Source organism: Leptidea sinapis, chromosome 28 (genome assembly GCF_905404315.1).
Source record: "Leptidea sinapis chromosome 28, ilLepSina1.1, whole genome shotgun sequence".
Taxonomy (NCBI): Eukaryota; Metazoa; Arthropoda; class Insecta; order Lepidoptera; family Pieridae; genus Leptidea; species Leptidea sinapis.
This window is the reverse complement of record NC_066292.1, coordinates 5,143,136-5,161,362: the sequence shown is the minus strand read 5'-3', so window position 1 is coordinate 5,161,362 and position 18,227 is coordinate 5,143,136. Positions and strand designations below refer to the sequence as shown.

Genomic DNA, 18,227 nt, shown 5'->3' with positions numbered 1-18,227 from the left:
AAAACTGAAAAGTATCAAATAACAAAAAATTTAATCTATTACACCTTTACCTTTAATATTAATAAAATGCTATTATTTATATGTGCTACCAATTGATAGGTTTTAAGACGGTGCCAAGCCCTAAACAAAATAAAACTTAATGTTATAAACAGCATACTTACTGTGATTATTAAAGTTGTCTGGCCACGCGTGTCTGTCCGCTTGGGTTGTTTTGTTCTAGACGAAGCTATCTCGCTCAAAGTCTCACGTGGCGAGTGTAGGTACTTACTTATTACGTTTAGCTTGGCACCGAATTCAAATATATCAATATGTATACTACTTTACTTTGTACTTTTTTTACTTTGATACTTTTCAGTTTTTGAAGTCGGTTTTTTTAACGTAGTTTTTATTTATATTTTTTACTTTGAAGTGTCAGTAAATAATAATAATATGTAATCAACTTGAATGAAAACTAATAAAAAAGCCGTACAAAAAATAACAATTATATCATCGAGTTAAACAATTTTTTTTATAAAATATGTTCATAAAACGAAAACTGCTGGTCCAAACTATATAAAATTTTTATGGGACCAAATGGCATTCTATTCAAATGCTATTCTGCATCGATCTAAAGTATAACTACGTAAATCGGATCATAAATCGCAGAGTAATCGGTGTGCATATATAAAAAAATACCGATCGTATTGATAACCTCCTCCTTTTGGAAGTCGGTTAAAAATGAGTTGTGTTAGTTTCGATTTAGCGTCAATTTCTCAATAATTGTAAATTAAGTTTTCGAGAGGTAAAACGGAATCTCAAGAGGTAAATTCATTTCTTATCTCTCACGCAGAATGATATTATAATACGTATAATATCATTGGTCACGCATGAACGACTGCATTGAGTCATGTTCCAGATTTAAATATTGCGCCAACCAGGTCAATAATTAATATTGTAAAATGTGTTATACCCGCCAAAATTTAAAATAAAAAGGCTTTTTGTGTTACTATTGTGAACCATGTAAATAAATCCAAGATAACTATTAGTTATTCTCCCGTTTAGATTATTAGACAGTACGGATGGTATACATTATTTTAATTGGCTGATTTGTTGACTCGTATTGGCTGATTTATTGATGTCAAAGTGATTACAGCTTCTGTAATTGGTTGAAACAGATTAATTTTAGGGTAGAAGCAGAGACAGTACGGGTAAGTTGTTTTATCAGATCCATTAGTTTGTATGGTAGATTAAAAAAAGTATTGTGTGGTTTTATGAAACCAGGGTAACAGTGAAACAACAAAAACAAACAAAATAGCGTGGAGCACTGGCACAAATGAGTAATAGTCTATACACTACACGGTCAGCTGCTGCGAACTATAGGCGCCGCCCGACCGTCACGTGACATACAACACACAGACGAAAAAGTTTGAGACGATGTAATAAAAGTTTCACTTCAATAACAGACATCGTATATCCTGTTAGTTGAACGTTTTTTGTTGCTGCCAGTTCGAATAGGGATAGAGCCTAGATATTTTGACAACTCTGTTTCGAAAGCCACGTTGATTGCTTCTTCTAATAATTCACATAATATTTACTCAATCACTGAATGTAGAAGTGAAGAAACACGTCATAAATCTTATCAAAATCAATCTAATATATAAAATTCTCATGTCACGGTGCTCCTTCGAAACGGCTTGACCGATTCTCATGAAATTTTGAGTGCATATTGGGTAGGTCTGAGAATCGGACAACATCTATTTTTCATCCCCCTAAATGTTAAGGGTGGTCCACACCAATTTTTTTTTTAATTTTCTTGACATTTTTTTTTAATTTGTTTGATTATGAGTCAGCATTAAAAATACACACAACTTAAATTGTCACCCATCTACGATCAACAGCTACTTTCGTATCGCGATTTTAATATCGGCAATACAACGTTTGCTGGGTCAGCTAGTAATTAATAAAAGATAGCTAATACTACTAGTGACCACGCTTCGCACGCATAATGTGTATATACATATAAACCTTCGTCTTGAATCACTCTATGTATTACTGAAAATAGTAAAGATCTAATCTACAGACAGTAGAAGTGACTTCATTTTATACTATGTAAAGATATTTAACTGTACATTTCTTAACAGCCAAGGTACTCCTAATGTTTAAGGTAACCTATAAATTTTTATTACTAAGTGGAATAACTTTTATTCGCGAATCTATAGTATTTATTCCATGCAATGCAGTATCTTTCTTTATTTTGATAGAACGAAATTCCAGAAGTTCAGATATTTATAAATTATAAATTAAAAATTATAAATAGCTCAAAAATATATAACCCCTAGCTGACCCAGCAAACGTTTTATTGCCGATATAAAAATCGCGATACAAAAGTAACTGTTGATCGTAGATGGGTGAAAATTTGAAGTTGTATGTATTTTTTAATACCGACTCATAATCAAACAAATTTAAAAACAATTGTCAAAAAAATTAAAAAAAAATCGTGTGGACCACCCTTAACGTTTAGGGGGATGAAAAAAAGATGTTGTCCGATTCTCAGACCTACCCAATATGCACTCGAAATTTCATGAGAATCGGTCAAGCCGTTTCGGAGGAGTTCAAAGTTTAACACCATGACTCGAGACTTTTATATATTAGATATGAATAATTGGGAAGTAGAAACAGAAAGTTTGTTTACATATATTAGCTAACACGCGTTAATTGTGTAAGAGAGGTACTGTTATCTTTTATCAGGCTGATAACGTATCGCATGTAGCCCTAGTTACCGCTGAGCTTGTTGTTAGGAAAACAACACCACTGACATATATTAAAGTGACTTTGAAACTGGTTACCCAGTTGCAACTTTCAGACTTCAGCGAAGCAACATGACTTACCTGTTGGAGTAATGTTTAAGCATTATTGTGTTTCGGTCCGAAGGGCGCCGTAGCTAGTGAAATTACTGGGCAAATGAGACTTAACTAAATCTTATGTCTCAAGGTGACGGGCGCAATTGTAGTGCCACTCAGAATTTTTGGGTTTTTCAAGAATCCTGAGCGGTACTGCATTGGAATGGGTAGGGCGCATCAATTACTATCAGCTGAACGTCCTGCTCGTCTCGTACCTCATTTTCATTAAAACTCACTCATGTTTCACTCATGTTCTATCACAACATTTCTGTTTTAAATTAGCTCATTGTACGACAGTTGTATAAACTACTAGCACCATATATCACCTTCAAGTGACGCGCTCAGCAGGTTGACTCACAAACCACAGTTACGTTCACAAAATAGTATTTAAATTCACAACACGTACGCTAAATCCGGGTGTGTAATCTCTGTGTCTTAGGTCTAGACTGTAGATTGATAACCTAGTAATCAGCTGTTATCTATTAGTACTGAAGATGGTCTGAAAATTTTATCAAAATCAGTCCGGAAGACAAATACACATATTCATTTGTTACAAAATATATATTGATTATGCGCTATTGATGATATGTTAAATTATTTTCAGAATATCTTAATCTAATAAAAATATCTTAGATATCTTAATTCAATAAAAATATCTTAGATATAATATCTTGGAAGAATTATTATGCTAGAAGCTAAAGATAGTTTTTCGGCCTGAAAATTTTATGTAACCGTGTTTATATTTGCGTATTAACAGTAATCTGTTTGAAATTTCCAATCGACGTTCGAACGTAGTCCTGTTATTGTCAGAGTGACAGCTGTATGTCAAAAACAGTCCACTTGAGACTGACTTTGAAGTGCGGATTAAAATGATCGATTTATAATTATTTTGTTCTTGAGATCAGAAAATAATCATTTCCTTAATTCCTTAATAATTATCGATAACTTCAAATAATGGTTAGAATAATAAGTTGTAGCTCTACTAGTAACTTCTATATTTTGTTATAGAGTGATTAGCAAACGCGTATTACATCCCTATTCAAAACATTTAACTGGTTTTAACTTTCTTATCTTCTAAATATATAAAAATTAAGTATCCTGATGTTTGTTTCCAGTGAACTCCCTTAGCTAATGAACGGATTTTAATGCAAATTTCTTCATGGGGTGCAGTTTAGTCCAATTTGAAAGATAGGATAGTTTTTATTTCGATTTGGGACCCATAATTATTTTTAGTTCCAGTATTTGTTTTGTATGGACATATTTTCTATGAGAGAATTTATTGACGCACGGTTTTACAGTTCTGCTGTAAAACAATTTCATTAAAACAACAGGAAGCATATTTTACGAAATAATTCTTGATGTTATGAAATATTATTGACAAATTCATAAAAAACAGAACTTTATTTATTATGGACAGAATAACGATAAATATATAAATACTAGTGGACCCAACAGGCGTTGTCCTGTACACATGTTTTAAATTTGAAAAATCGGTCCAGCCGTTAGGAGCAGTTCACTAAAATACACATGAGCAGGAGAATTATATTATATGGGCGGAATTGAGAATCTAAACCAATCTCAAATTCACTGAAACAAACAAAAAAGTCATCAAAATCAGTCCAGCCGTTTAGGAGGTACTTTAATTGTGAATCTTAACCATTTTCGAATCCACCTAAAGACACAAACCAATCTCAAATTCACTGGAACACACAAAAATATCATCAAAATCGGTCCAGCCGTTTAGGAGGTAGTTCAATTGTGAATCTAAACCATTCTCGAATCCACCTGAATACACACAGAAAGTTTCATTAGAATCGGTCCAGCCGTCTAGGAGGAGTTCAGTGACATACACACGCACACAAGAATTATATATATAAAGATTATTGATGATCTTTCAAAATAAAAAGGTTGCATTTTAATGAAAATAGTCTGAACGCTTAATTTTTGTATTATGCAGCTTTTGTATGTTTTTGTGCGGGCACAGCGACATGATAGCGACCGTGAAGTTAGTCTATAAATCTCAATCTAGTATAGTGTGAAGTGATATTAAATAATGATCTATCCAATGTTACTTTTAATATATTATATGTAACAGCAGATATCTATTGTAACCACAACATGCAAGAGTACTACAGAGGTTTGTATTTAAATTTATAAAATCAACTTCTTACGCTGCGGTCACATTTTGGCGATAAGGTAACGTCTACACTTACGTTTACAAGTAATTTAAATTTTTGCAGTTACTTTTGTATTGCTTTGCCAAAGAAATATAACTTCTGATGTACGCACAAAAATAATAACTCATTTATGTATGGGACAGAACGACAAATAAACGTACAGGGTGTTGTGTAGTCGGTGTTGTCTTGCAATCAACACCTACAGGTCACAAACCACCACCCATGCAAAAATGAATGCCTTCAGACCTGAGAAGAACTGGTTCAAGAAATTCAGCGGGCTTTATTCTTTTAATAAAAAATCGTTAGAATATAATATTGTAGAATAAAATTTATTTAGTTATACTTCTTTAGGCACGTTATGAAAAAATTATGAGAGTGAAATTTTAAGATGCGCGCGCATCATTGTAACACAAAAGTAACAGGTTGAAGTTAGTTCCTAAAATTTTCTGACGTTTGCGACATTCGGTATTTCTTTTTTGGTTTCTTCGTCCATTATTAGAACAGGCAAAGTGTTCAAGCACATACAGCCCTATTCGTTATTTAATAATTAATTGTCAAAGCCATCTTTGCAAGGTTGTTACAATGTTGTTCTTTCTACAAACGTAGAATAGTAGGAGCAATAAATATTTTTTGATAAATAATAAAGATTTTTGCTTTGTTAGAAGTAACTTCTTGCCTACATACATAAGTACACATACACAAGTTTCTCTTACCCCCTTATTCATAATAGTCTGCTTACTTAAACTTAGTCTTCTTCTACGAGGGCGGCACTAAAAATTTCGGGAATCAAGGAAGTGACACAACATTACTATTTAAAAATGAATTTATTGCTTTTCGAAGTATTCTCCGCGAAATTTGACACATTTTTCGATACGATGGAACCAATGATTGAAGCAACCATTCCATTCGGAAGTCGATCTTCCTCAATCAGTTTACGCACAACGTTTTCTTTAGTGACTGCAGTTTTTGGACGACCTTGACGGGGATCATCACTGACCTTGACACGTCCACGTTGAAATTCAGCAACCAGCGATAAATTGTGGTATTGGATGGGGCTTCATCACCAAATGCAGAAATCATCCGGTCAACACACTGTTTTTGTGTTAAACCACTTCGAAAGTCAAAATAAATCATCGCTCTAGAATTTTCTCAACGACTAAGCAAGTTTGACAAGACCTTGTGACAAGACCGAGAATTGTTATTTAAATAAATAAATGGTATTCGATTCTTAAAACCAAGGAGTTTTCAATTAAAGATATTTTAATATGACAGGAACAGTAGAAATATTCCATTCCCGATACTTTTAGTGCAGCCTATGTATTGAAATGAGAAAAAACACTCCTTAGCAGCTGTTTTTAGTTAGCGGACCATTATGAATAAGGGGGTTAATGTTTATTTAGGACTTACGTTGTAAATAGCGCAAATAGCTCTATTCTACAGCACAGATATGGTATTAATATCTGCAGCAATGTCCTATAACAATATACCATAGGATATAATACTATGAATCATAATGATATAATGATATGTCGCACAACAAAACATAAACAATTTTGGCATTTTATATCTGTGCTTAATCTTTCCGCATGACATAATTCTTGAGAAAATTAATTATCTTTACAATATCAACTTATCGTTCTTTAATATCGTGTTATCAAAAGATCAAAATAATTAGGTCGAAACAGTGTTCACGTTACTGTAAGTGAATTATCGGTGTTGGATGGTAGGTATCTTGAAAATTTATCGATATAAGCACATATTATCAACTAAATGTTGATGAGGCATATTTTTTGTTGTCTACTTAATCTTGCGATAAAATTAATTAATTACATTGATTGCCATCTTTTAGACGAAACAAACTACCGTTTACTGATTTCTGGATTTATAATAGCACCATAAAAAATTACATTTCAATAAGTTATCGACTGATAGCACTGGACTATAACTAACTATATTGGACATGGACATAAATAACTATGGATAGAAAAGATCTTGTCATTAAAGGGTGATAGCAATACATCCGTAACTAGTGATACTTTATTGAAAACGGCCATATATGACAGGATCTGATCTATCCATAGTTATGTCATGTTATATAGTTATGTCATATTATAGTTATATCGATAGGTTATTGAAATGTAAGTAAGCGTAAAAGGATAGATTTGTCTACCTCTAGTAAGTTAAACTAAGGTTTTTGAAAACGGCCGCTAGTCATCTAGGTCTTAGGTAAATACAAATATTTGGTAATAGTTTTGAAGATAACGAGTATTAGAGATTATTCTATATAATAATAGGGTTACAAAAACTGTTTTTGATTGATTAGAGTCTCAACGAAAATTTATTTTATTTTAGGCATCGTCATGCTCGGTTAATGTCACTACTTGTGGCGGCGACGTGAGGCGGGTCGTTCGTTTCTTTAGAGTTCCAGGTCTTGGTTTGTAATTTAATATATATAATGGATTTACACTAGGTTTCGGAGCCGATGTTGGGGAATATTCTCCCATTCTTCTACTAGGGCCTGCTTTAGTGCCCTGAGGGTAGTAGGTGGTGGTCTGCGATTTCTGACTAGCCTCTTAAGCTCATCCCAGGCGTGTTCAATCGGGTTGAGATTTATTTATTTATTTATTTAAAACATCACAAAATCGCGATCAGGACTTCTTGATGGCCAAGCCATCACGCTGATACCGACCTCCTGAATATACTCTTGTACGATATGAGCCGTGTGTGGCCGGGCATTATCATGCATCAGCATCGATCCATCACCCATATTTGCTAAATACGGCCATGCATACTCATTGAGAATCTCTTGAGCATATCTTTGCCCAGTGAGGGCGCCATTTTCTATGGCTACTAGCTCTGTGCGATCTTCTGAAGATATGCCAGCCCATACATGTACACTGCCTCCACCGTATTGGACTCTTTCTGAGATGCAGGCTTGAAGGTATCGCTCACCAGGTCGCCTGTAAACACTTCACCTTCCATCAGAAGTGTAAAGGGAGAATCGAGACTCATCTGCAAACAAAATTCTTGACCATTCTTCTTCATCCCACTGCATGTGTTCAAGGGCGTATCGCAGTCTCGCTATTCGATGCTGTCTCTCGTGTTTTGGGCCACTCGCTGGTCTTCGGGGTTTCAAATTTGCTTCAGCAAGTCTTCTTCTCACTGTACTGTCACCTTCGTACCTTCGCTTTACCTTCTGGACCGTTCGTACCGCCACACCCACCATTATTGCAATGCGACGCATACTGATGCCTAGTTCCAGATAAGCCATTATCCTAGCACATTCTTCAACTGAAAGAGGCATGATAAATAAATGTTATGTGCTTTTTAGCATAAATTTTTAAAACAAGACCCATCGATCTTGAAAAAAAATTTTAAACAGAAACAAAAATGTGAATGGTAAAATTGTAATTCGGAAACGTCCACTTTGAAAAAGGAATGGTTTTGTTTTTGAAGTTTTTTTTCAGCCAATTCTTAAAAGAAGGTTACCGACTATAAAGTTTTTATGTACAAAATTAAATTCTCTTTGGAGTCCTTTTTATTTCGAAAGTATATCTTGTGAACTTAAAAAGTTATCCCAATTTTAAAAGTGTGATACTTACTTTTGAACGCCAGAGTAGTTGAATTTATAATACATATTGTAATCATTTTAAATGTTTTATACTTAGATTAGGGGTTAGATTTCGCTGCGTTCCAACAAGATACCGCACTATAATAGGTACCTAACAGCAATAGCTTTTTTATTACGGCAACTATTAGATGCTTGTGTGCGTGGCATCTTGACACTCAGTGGCATCTTTCAAATTTTGTAACACGCTTCGTGTTATTTTACATTGAAATTAATAAAATACAAAATACTTATTGATGATATGTGATCCCAGTGTCTTTCTTAATACTTGTTGTATTATTTTTACAAAGTTTTAGTTTGGAACCCGGCATTTCGCTTCAATTATTAGCAAAGTGTAACAGAACATGTGGCACGTTACATTGTTCGAGAATGGCTGGAGTACGCCCACTTAGCGTAGTATTAGTTGCCGCACTTTGCCACTACGCCTGCGGTATCTAGTTGCAGCGCAGCGATGACCAATCCTTAATCTTAGGTTTTATATATTTTTTTATGTTTTATGTTTAAGCTATTTTTTATGGATTAGGAGGACAAACGAGCGTACGGGTCACCTGGTGTTAAGAGATCACCGCCGCCCACATTCTCTTGCAACACCAGAGGATTCACAAGAGCGTTGCCGGCCTTCAAGGAAGGTGTGCGCGCTTTTGAAGGTACCCGTGTCGTATCGTCCCGGAAACACGGCACAAGGAAGCTCATTCCACAGCTTTGTAGTACGATGAAGAAAGTTCCTTGAAAACCATGGAAGTTTTGAGAGGAGCGCCTAGTGCCATACACGATCAAAGGCCTTCGCTATATCCAGGCCACAGCCAGGCCTTCCCCCTTGGTTTCAACAGCCGCCGCTCATCTATGTGTTAGGTATACCAGAAGATCGCCTGACGACCGACCATGGCGAACGCCGTACTGCGGGTCGATGATCAACAGGTGACCCCCAAGACCTGGCGGTTAATTATGCTCTCCATGATTTTGGAGAGTAGGGAGGTAATAGCAATAGGCCTGTAGTTTGCTGGATCCGAACTGTCTCCTTTTTTTTGGATCGGATGGACAAGAGCTGACTTCCATGAGTCAGGGACTACGCCTTTTGAATAAGAGTGCCGGAATAAACGTGTTAGCACTAGCGTCAACTCAGAGGCACACGTTCTAAGTACGATTGGAAAAATGCCATCCGGCCCTCTCGACTTCCTGACGTCCAACGAAAACAGAGCTCACCGAACTGTTTTCTGTCTGAACTGTACTTCAGGCATGGACCTCTGTCACCGCATGGGATGGTCGGCGGTGTTTTTCCGTTGTCGTCAAGAGTCCAGTTGGAGGCAAAAAAAATGCACAGGAGATCGGCTTTCTCTTTTGCCATATGGGCCAGGGTGTCATTCCTCATATGCAGCGCCATGGACGGCTGGTTGAAGTTACCATGAGCAGCTTTCGACAACGACCATAACTTGCATGTTCCGGTCGGGTAACTGGAAAGCTGCTGGCCGTTTTGACGACGTGATTCGATTTCGCACGGGCGATTTGCAACTTAAAAAATCTGGAGGCACGGTTATATTTCCTCTTTAGAACTTGGCTGTTCGGATCTTTTGATTATTAGATTAATTCGGATGTTAAAATTTTGTTACCTATGTAAAAAAAGCATGCTGTGGACGATATTAGTTATTATATATATTGTAAAGTATATAATTTGAAGCATAATTTATTGTAAATTGTTTGTGTGCTTAAATCAATATATCTGAAGCTCTTTACGCCGTTCACATTAGCGCTAAATAGCTTACACAGATTTAATTTCTAAAACAAGATCAAACCATTTATATTACTTTAATTTTCCACATCAAGATAGCTATCGAATTTCTTTTCCGTAATACTGAAATAAAACGCACCATTGCCAAGCAATAATAGAGCTTAAGTTAAAAGGGAAACGCTTTTTAAAAATAGCCGTTTGATAAAAGAAGCCGCACCTGATTAGATTTATAGCGACATGATCACATGTGCCAAATGGTGGGAGATAAGATACTGAGTTATGCAGTTAGTGTGATTTCAAGCTGATGGCTCGACCACATAGCCGGATAAAACGGTGCGGTTTTAACGTACTCAATTTTGCGGGAATACACACTAATTTGCAGTATTTTGATAGTACTCTTTTAGGAAATAAACCAATAATTTAACCCATGCTGTGATATCATTAGTGATATTCATTCTACCATGTAGTTTTTTATAGAATTCGAGGATAAAAGATCTTAAAATACTATGTTACAAAATTACCACCAAACAAATAGAAAAAAAAATATACATAAAATATATACATGATATTTCAATTTTAAGTCAAGAAGCAGTTAGATACAACCTTGTTTAACAAACACATCGATTGCATCAATCTTTCAAGAACTTGTCTGAGCTATTAGACCTGGATTTGTTCACCATCCCAATTAGTTAAAACAGCTCATTACCGAGAACTTTTTCAATCAAGTTTAATTGTAAATATTTGGTCATTTGTTATTTTTTCTTTATCATTTTATTTAATTGTCGTTTTTATTGTCCACTTAACTCTTATATCATATATCCATTCCTATTTGCGAAAACTTTTAATTGTCCTTCTATAACTATGTATGTAACTTAATTTTTTAAGCTAGCTGTAAGTTTTACGAAATATGTAAAATAAAATATGTGTATCTAAATCAGAAATATTTTTCAATATAAGATATTATTAATATACTGTGTATTGGTAACGACTCACCAGTCGTTACCAATACGCACTATACTTAAAGCACCCTTTAAGACTAAAAATTGTTACGTTTTCCGATTTCCCGTCATAGTGTATAAATAGCTTAAATTACTGACAAGCGGAGACGAGCGATCATAATCGGTCACAGGTTTATGACCGACCACGGACGATTTCGGCGTTTAAAATCGGCAGAGGTTTATAAAAAAATAGCCGTAGTGGTGATTGCTATACGAGAATCACATTAAAATTTCCTAGATTTCGCCAGTATTTGGAGGTGGTGAAAGTAAGTTTAGTAAATCATTATCATTCGTTGATGATTGTACTTAGATAGTAGAGATCACAATGTACTGATGCCTTGTATCGTACCTATAACTTATCCTCTAAAAATCAATTAATTGTTATTTTTACATAAAAAAAAGGCGTGGATTTATAGAGGCCGCATGGCGGGTAAACACGGTTACTTCTGAAAATATGATTTTTTTACTCACTCTACTTTTTAATCTCTTGGGAAGCCCACATAATTAATGAATGTAGATGACAGTATAGTTTGGGGTTTGTTTAGTTTAAATTTTTATTTTCGACTAGGACATGCCGAAATTTACGCAGTTCAATGTTATATTTTATTTCTAAATAGAGCTAGACTAGAGAATGCTGGGAGAGTTTCTTGCGCCTCTTCTTCTCTCTCAGAGCGCCATTTGTTTCCGAAGCGGTAGTATTATCGAAGTTATTAGAAATGTCATCAAAAAGAATTCTAAAGGAATCAATTTTGAGAAAATAAATGCCTTATATGCCTGCTATATGCTGTCTATGATACTATACAAATTTATTTCATTTTGTTTACATTTACTTTATTGATGTTTGACGTAAAATTTTCAGAAAATTTGAAGTAAAGTAATAAGATTATTTATGAGTGCTTTTTAAACTACTATAAAAAATATGTGTTATATGAGCGCTTAAGAAATGCACATTGGGATTAACTAAACTTTTTTATTTTTCGAATGCGTGCTAGATTTGACGTACAATAAATGATCTAAAAATATTTCAATATGAAATACTTACTCGGGAGTTTTACAAATTGATGCTGAACCAGTCGTTGCGTACTCATAACCTCTTAAATATGCAGGCGTTGGTTGTTTACCTCCTCCATATTATTATGCACCTTAAGCTTCCAGCGTCTAATTTGCTGGAGTTATTATGCCTAAGACGGAGACCAGAACTAAGTTCATTTAAAGATTGACTGTATTATTTCAAAAAAGTTAGACATGTGTTGAACACTTGTTTAAAAAAAGTTCTATTACAAATCTGTGTCTTTCTGTTTCTTGTAATTGCAATTCTAGCAATCTTTAGACATTGCTTATATATATTTAAACACGAACCGAAGCTTGTCTAAGGTGTTTCCAACAGATAGATTATATTCTTATTATCTTAGATTTAATTATGATGACACATAGATGACAGTTGACAACAATTTCATTCCGCTCATATAATTGTTCTTGTACACTTCAGTTTATGTCGTGCTTAACGGCGTTTTAGTTAAACACAAGCTAAACACTGTTTTGTAATAGAAGATATACAGTGATGTTGTTATAGTTAGGTCACTGTCTAACAAAACACGTGTCTAAGCCATGTTTAATTCTTTTTTTTAAATAACACCGTTATATTTTATAAGCAGAATGTTAAAGGATATTTGAGTCCAACATAGTCCTTGAAAACAAACAATCTCGCGGTAAAACATGTCACACACGATGACATCAGCCCAAGAGTACGATACGTTTAGGAGGTCCATGCTAATTTGTATACTTACGTAACAAATGATACGCAGACAGAATGCCGTGTTTACCTACAATAAAAAATAAAATAATTAATGAATGAAGCTATACATCCAATATTATAAAGCTAAACGGCCTTATAAATAAACTGGCAATACCTGAGAATAATCCAAGAATATGCAAAATGTTACTATAACGCTGAAAACACTGTCAATACAATTATAATTCTGGCCTTTGTACTTGCATTCCGTGCCACTAAATAAATAAAAAAAAATATTCTGAAGTTTACCAAATGTCAGGCAGCCGTGCAAATAAACGCGGGAAACTTTACACGTCCGAATAAACCAATCGTTGGCAAAATGTCTATTTGTAAATTAGTATTCTTGAATTAATATCAGGTATAACTTTATGGCAAGTTTATTTGTAAGGCCGAAAGAGTTTTGTTTCTTTGTTTGAAAACGCTTGTTTCCAAATATAGAGACGGAGCTTCTAGTCTATATACTAGTCGGATATTTATAATATTCAAAGTAGAATTTAGTAAACGGTAGCCTATGTATCAATATACAAGATGTCCTAAAATTCAACGTCAAGTCGATACATGATGATAGATAGTAAACATAATCAGATAAATCAGAAATAAATCCATTCCATGTTTCTTAAAAATTATGGGCACTAAACAAAAAAAAAAACAGATTCCTGCATTTTTTAACCATTTTTTGGTTATTGTGGTAAGAGTTTTTCATTTCTGCCAATTTCATACGCGTCACCATAACCTTAAGGTTATTTAAATAACAAATTTTTAATCACAATAAAAATATACAATTGCCGATTTTTGAATTCAATATTTAGAAATTATCTCCAATTTGACAGAGCCTCCTGAAAAAAAAATGTTTAATTAGAGTCCCTTGGCAAGTGGCCATCAAAAGTTGGTGCAATTAACCAGGAGTCCAAAATCGTACAACACTTGTTGTAATCAATCACAATACTGTACAAATCTGTAACTTATGAATGGCTTGACTGATCTTGATGAAAATAAGTGTAGAAAATATAATTACGCTAATAAAATAGGTAGAGGTCGAATATATTTGCTTTAATTACACTTTTATGGCATAAAATTATCATTACATTATTTTTTCTAACGACATTTGAACTTGTGATAAAAAATTCTAATGATTCTTGAACGGTGATAAGGTTTGCAATGTTATATAATCACACTTATTAGAACGAGCAATTTTTAATAAAAAAAGTACTCTATTCACTTATAATAAATGCTAGATTCAATTAATAAACATCAATCTCCTAATATAAAATACACTCTTGCATTTTCGTTACAATTAATTTTGTGTGGATATATTTATAGCACATTGTTATTTCATTCTTTAAAAGTACTGAACTGGAGCCGACTCCATCAATAAGATGCACGGCTTATGAAAATACAGAATTACAAAAAAATAAACAAGGGTTACCATTCATTTTTCTATTGCAACTTAAGGCGAAGAGTAAGCAGAAAATACGCAAACATGGTGTTTTTAGACAAGTTTTGTGGTGAAAGCATAGCATTTCGAGCTATGAACACTACTTAATCCTGTTACACATATCCTTAAGTCTTATTTGTAGGTTACTAATGCTTGCTGTTGTTTATAGTTAACACTGCGAGCCATTTTGAACTACCACGTTTCTTTGAAGTAAAACAAGTTTTTTGGCTTGGCGTGACGCATTTTTTGGTACTTCTCTCAGAAAAGTTATTCTTATAGCTTGTACTTTTTTGTGTAGGTTCATTTATTCAGATTAGTAGTGAATAACGAGGATTGTAAGCATATAAACTGTTTTAGACCCAAGAATTTTGAAAATATTGGCTTTGTTACATAGATTTCGGGCCGGCAGCCGTGAACTCATATCGCTCAAGGTCGCTGGCATTTAGTGTCGCCTTAATAGGAATACAACGCTCGGTACAGGGGTCGAATCCCTGTTTGAGTTTATAATAATTGCTAAAATCAAAATATAAAGTTTGAAGCCGCAACCTAACAGTAAATATTAGCAAATATTTAGATACCTATAATAAAGATAATAGTGTAAGAAATATTTATGCAAATTGTTTAACGGTATTTAATAGTCGAGTGAGGTGTTTGATCCTACAAACGATATTATTATGAGCCATCAATTATACTTTCAGTTATGGTATTGGATCAATCATTTTGTTTTTATAAATTGATGGTCTGTGGAACACAATAATGGTATTATACTTGAGACTACATTCACTATGACTAATTGCATGAGTTTAAAGTCTATGAAGATGTTTTACACGTTTGACTACCTATTAAATCGAATCTATATATTAGATTGGGGAAAAACATTTTTTGCATATCTTCTTAATATATAAATTACGTGACACGTTGTTTGTCCGCAATGGACTCCTAAATGAATGAACGGATTTTAATGGGGATTACTTCATAGAGTGCAGTTTAGTCCAACTTGAGAGATAAGATGTTTTTATTTCGATTTGGGACCCATAATTATATTTTTTTTTTCAATATTTGTTTTGTATGGACATAATTTCTATGAGAAAATTTAGTGACGCACGCTTTTACAGTTTTACTGTGAAACAATTTCATTATAACAACAGGCAGCATATTTTACGAAATAATTCTTGGTGTTATGAAGTATTATATTATAAAAGCACCGCGCTCTGGTCGCCCCGTTTCGAATATAATTGGTACATCAGTAGTTACGAAATAGCTGAAGGTCTGGGAATTTACCACAAAACAGCTTCGACCCATTTGTGCTAGTTACACAAAAAGCTCCATATTTGGGTATCATACAAGCTTACTAAAAGAGACCTAATCAACCGTGTACTCATTTACGATTCTTTATTGAGTCGTAATGTAACACATCTGATTTTGAAGACATCGATAATTGTCGATGTTGATAAAAATTTATCGCGTTTAACAAGAACGTTTTCAGAGATTATGGCATAGCCCGGGTTAACTGACAAACGGCCGATTTGAATACCCTATCTCTAGTTTAAGATTATCTAAAGTCCAGATTCTAAGTACACCAGGTACTGTCAATCGATTGTAAATCTACATCTCAATATGTCACTCTTAATTTTTAAATCCATATAGTAAAGATTACGTCCAAAAACTGTAGACATCGGCCTTAAGACAAACATATCATCAAGAGTGTTTCCAATGGCGGTAGGCAGTGCATGATCACCATTATATCGCTGACTACTTCTAATCGTATCCAGCTGGTCATGTAAGCTCATATCATTCTTAGAGTTCATCCCGATTTTGATCGCGTGTTGTAATTTTTATCACATTATGATTTATTTTGTGCATTGAATCAACTCCATCCATATAAGATTAAACTACCACAATATTTCAATGTCTGTGATTATCTAATATATAAAATTCTCGTGTCGCGGTGTTTGTAGTTAAGCTCCTCCGGAACGGCTTGAGCGATTCTCATGAAATTTTGTGTGCATATTGGGTAGGTCTGAGAATCGAACAACATCTATTTTTCATCTGCCTTAATGTTAAGGGTAGTCCAGTCCACCCCTAAAATTTTTCTTAAATTTTTAGATAAATTATTTATTTTTTTATGATACAACATTAAAACATACATACAACCCTAAATTTTCAACCCTCTACGATCAACCCCTATTTTTGTATCGCGATTTTAATATTATTCTATTCCATCCACAGATACGCAATAGAGTTGCAAGATGGCAATCGAATATAATGATTATTGTAATACGATAAATTTTATGTACGATATATTTGGTAGGTCTGAGAATCGGTCGTCATCTATTTTTATATACCCCAAAAATTTTAAATATTGAATTTTTTTTATTACTCTATATGGCAATAAAACGTTTGCTGGTATATATATATATATATATATACATACACCGAAGATATTGTGTTGTTATTATTGTCCATATTTCAGGTAAAAAGTGTCAGTGGAGCAATAGGTAAAAAAGTTGACTCTCACCACAGTGCCCCCGGTTCCATCTCTGCTTGCGTCGTACCAAAACGTACCACGTACGTTTTCAGAACAGTAAAGGTTGGTGAAGTGTTACAAGAGGAGTTTGAGCCGCGGTGATCACATCATCATGCGACGAGTTCGTACGTCGTCCTCTTCCATAAAAAGTAAGAAATAAATAAAACAGTGGCAATACCAGATGTAAGGAGATGAGTTTTTAGAAGATAATTTAGTTATAGTTATAGAGTTTTCAAGCTGTCTCTAAAACAAACACATTATGTTCTAGTCGACTATTATCACTATTTACCAGAACATCTTGTTCACTCTGCCTTGATCTTGACATCCTATCTATCGAGGAACACAATTCATACAGCGAGATTGAAATAAATGGCATTCTTGTAGATTAGTTCCACAACTCCATAATTGAGTGCTATGGTATGAATTCCTGTACGTTTCACAATGTGATCACTTCCAATTAAATGACGCATTGTATCATAAATACCATTATTGACAGCTGTTTGCATTGAAATCTTTAAGTCTAGCATTTAGAGTTCATTTAAATCGAGGGTTCGGTTAAGCTTAGAACCATAATTTAATAAAAAAATTGTGGAGAATAGTTTTCATATTCCAGTTAGGTACTCAGACAAATAATATTATAGAAAACAAAAAAAAAATTATAAGACTTGTAAAATCTACTAATTTAACAGTAATGTCCTATGTAATGCTAGCTAACTTCCAAAGAGTTGAAGGGAATGATTAAAACATAATCAATTAAATAGAATTTTGAACTTTAATGTAATGTGTTGAAATCACCCTCCCTATAAAGAAACAATTCGCTATAAAGTTACAATTAAATTTCAATGGATTAGGATGTAAAAGCGTGATTGGAGTCTCACTAAATGTGCTAAAACTGTACCCCTGTGCCACAAGCCTATTGTGATCTCCCCTAAGTCCAATTAGTTACAGGGGGAATTATAAGTATGTGACAATCAGGCATAATTTATTGTTACACTTTAACGGTTCAATTTAGGGGAGAACACAATAGAAAATTGCAGTGTGGATTAGATTATAAAGGTTAGGAAT

The 18,227-nt window shown here is 34.1% G+C and overlaps 1 protein-coding gene across 3 annotated transcripts in view; it reads right to left on the bottom strand.

Moving 5' to 3' along the window:
* The window catches only part of LOC126972993 (uncharacterized), a 179,754-nt gene that overhangs the window by 110,037 nt on the left and 51,490 nt on the right, over positions 1-18,227 (bottom strand). For 2 of the 3 annotated variants that reach the window (XM_050820115.1, XM_050820114.1), the window contains exon 2: positions 13,196-13,231. The exons of the other annotated variant lie outside the window; for it this stretch is intronic. The gene's annotated coding sequence lies outside the window, so the exon portion shown is untranslated. The remainder of the gene's footprint in view (positions 1-13,195; positions 13,232-18,227) is intronic. 3 annotated transcript variants of the gene reach the window in all.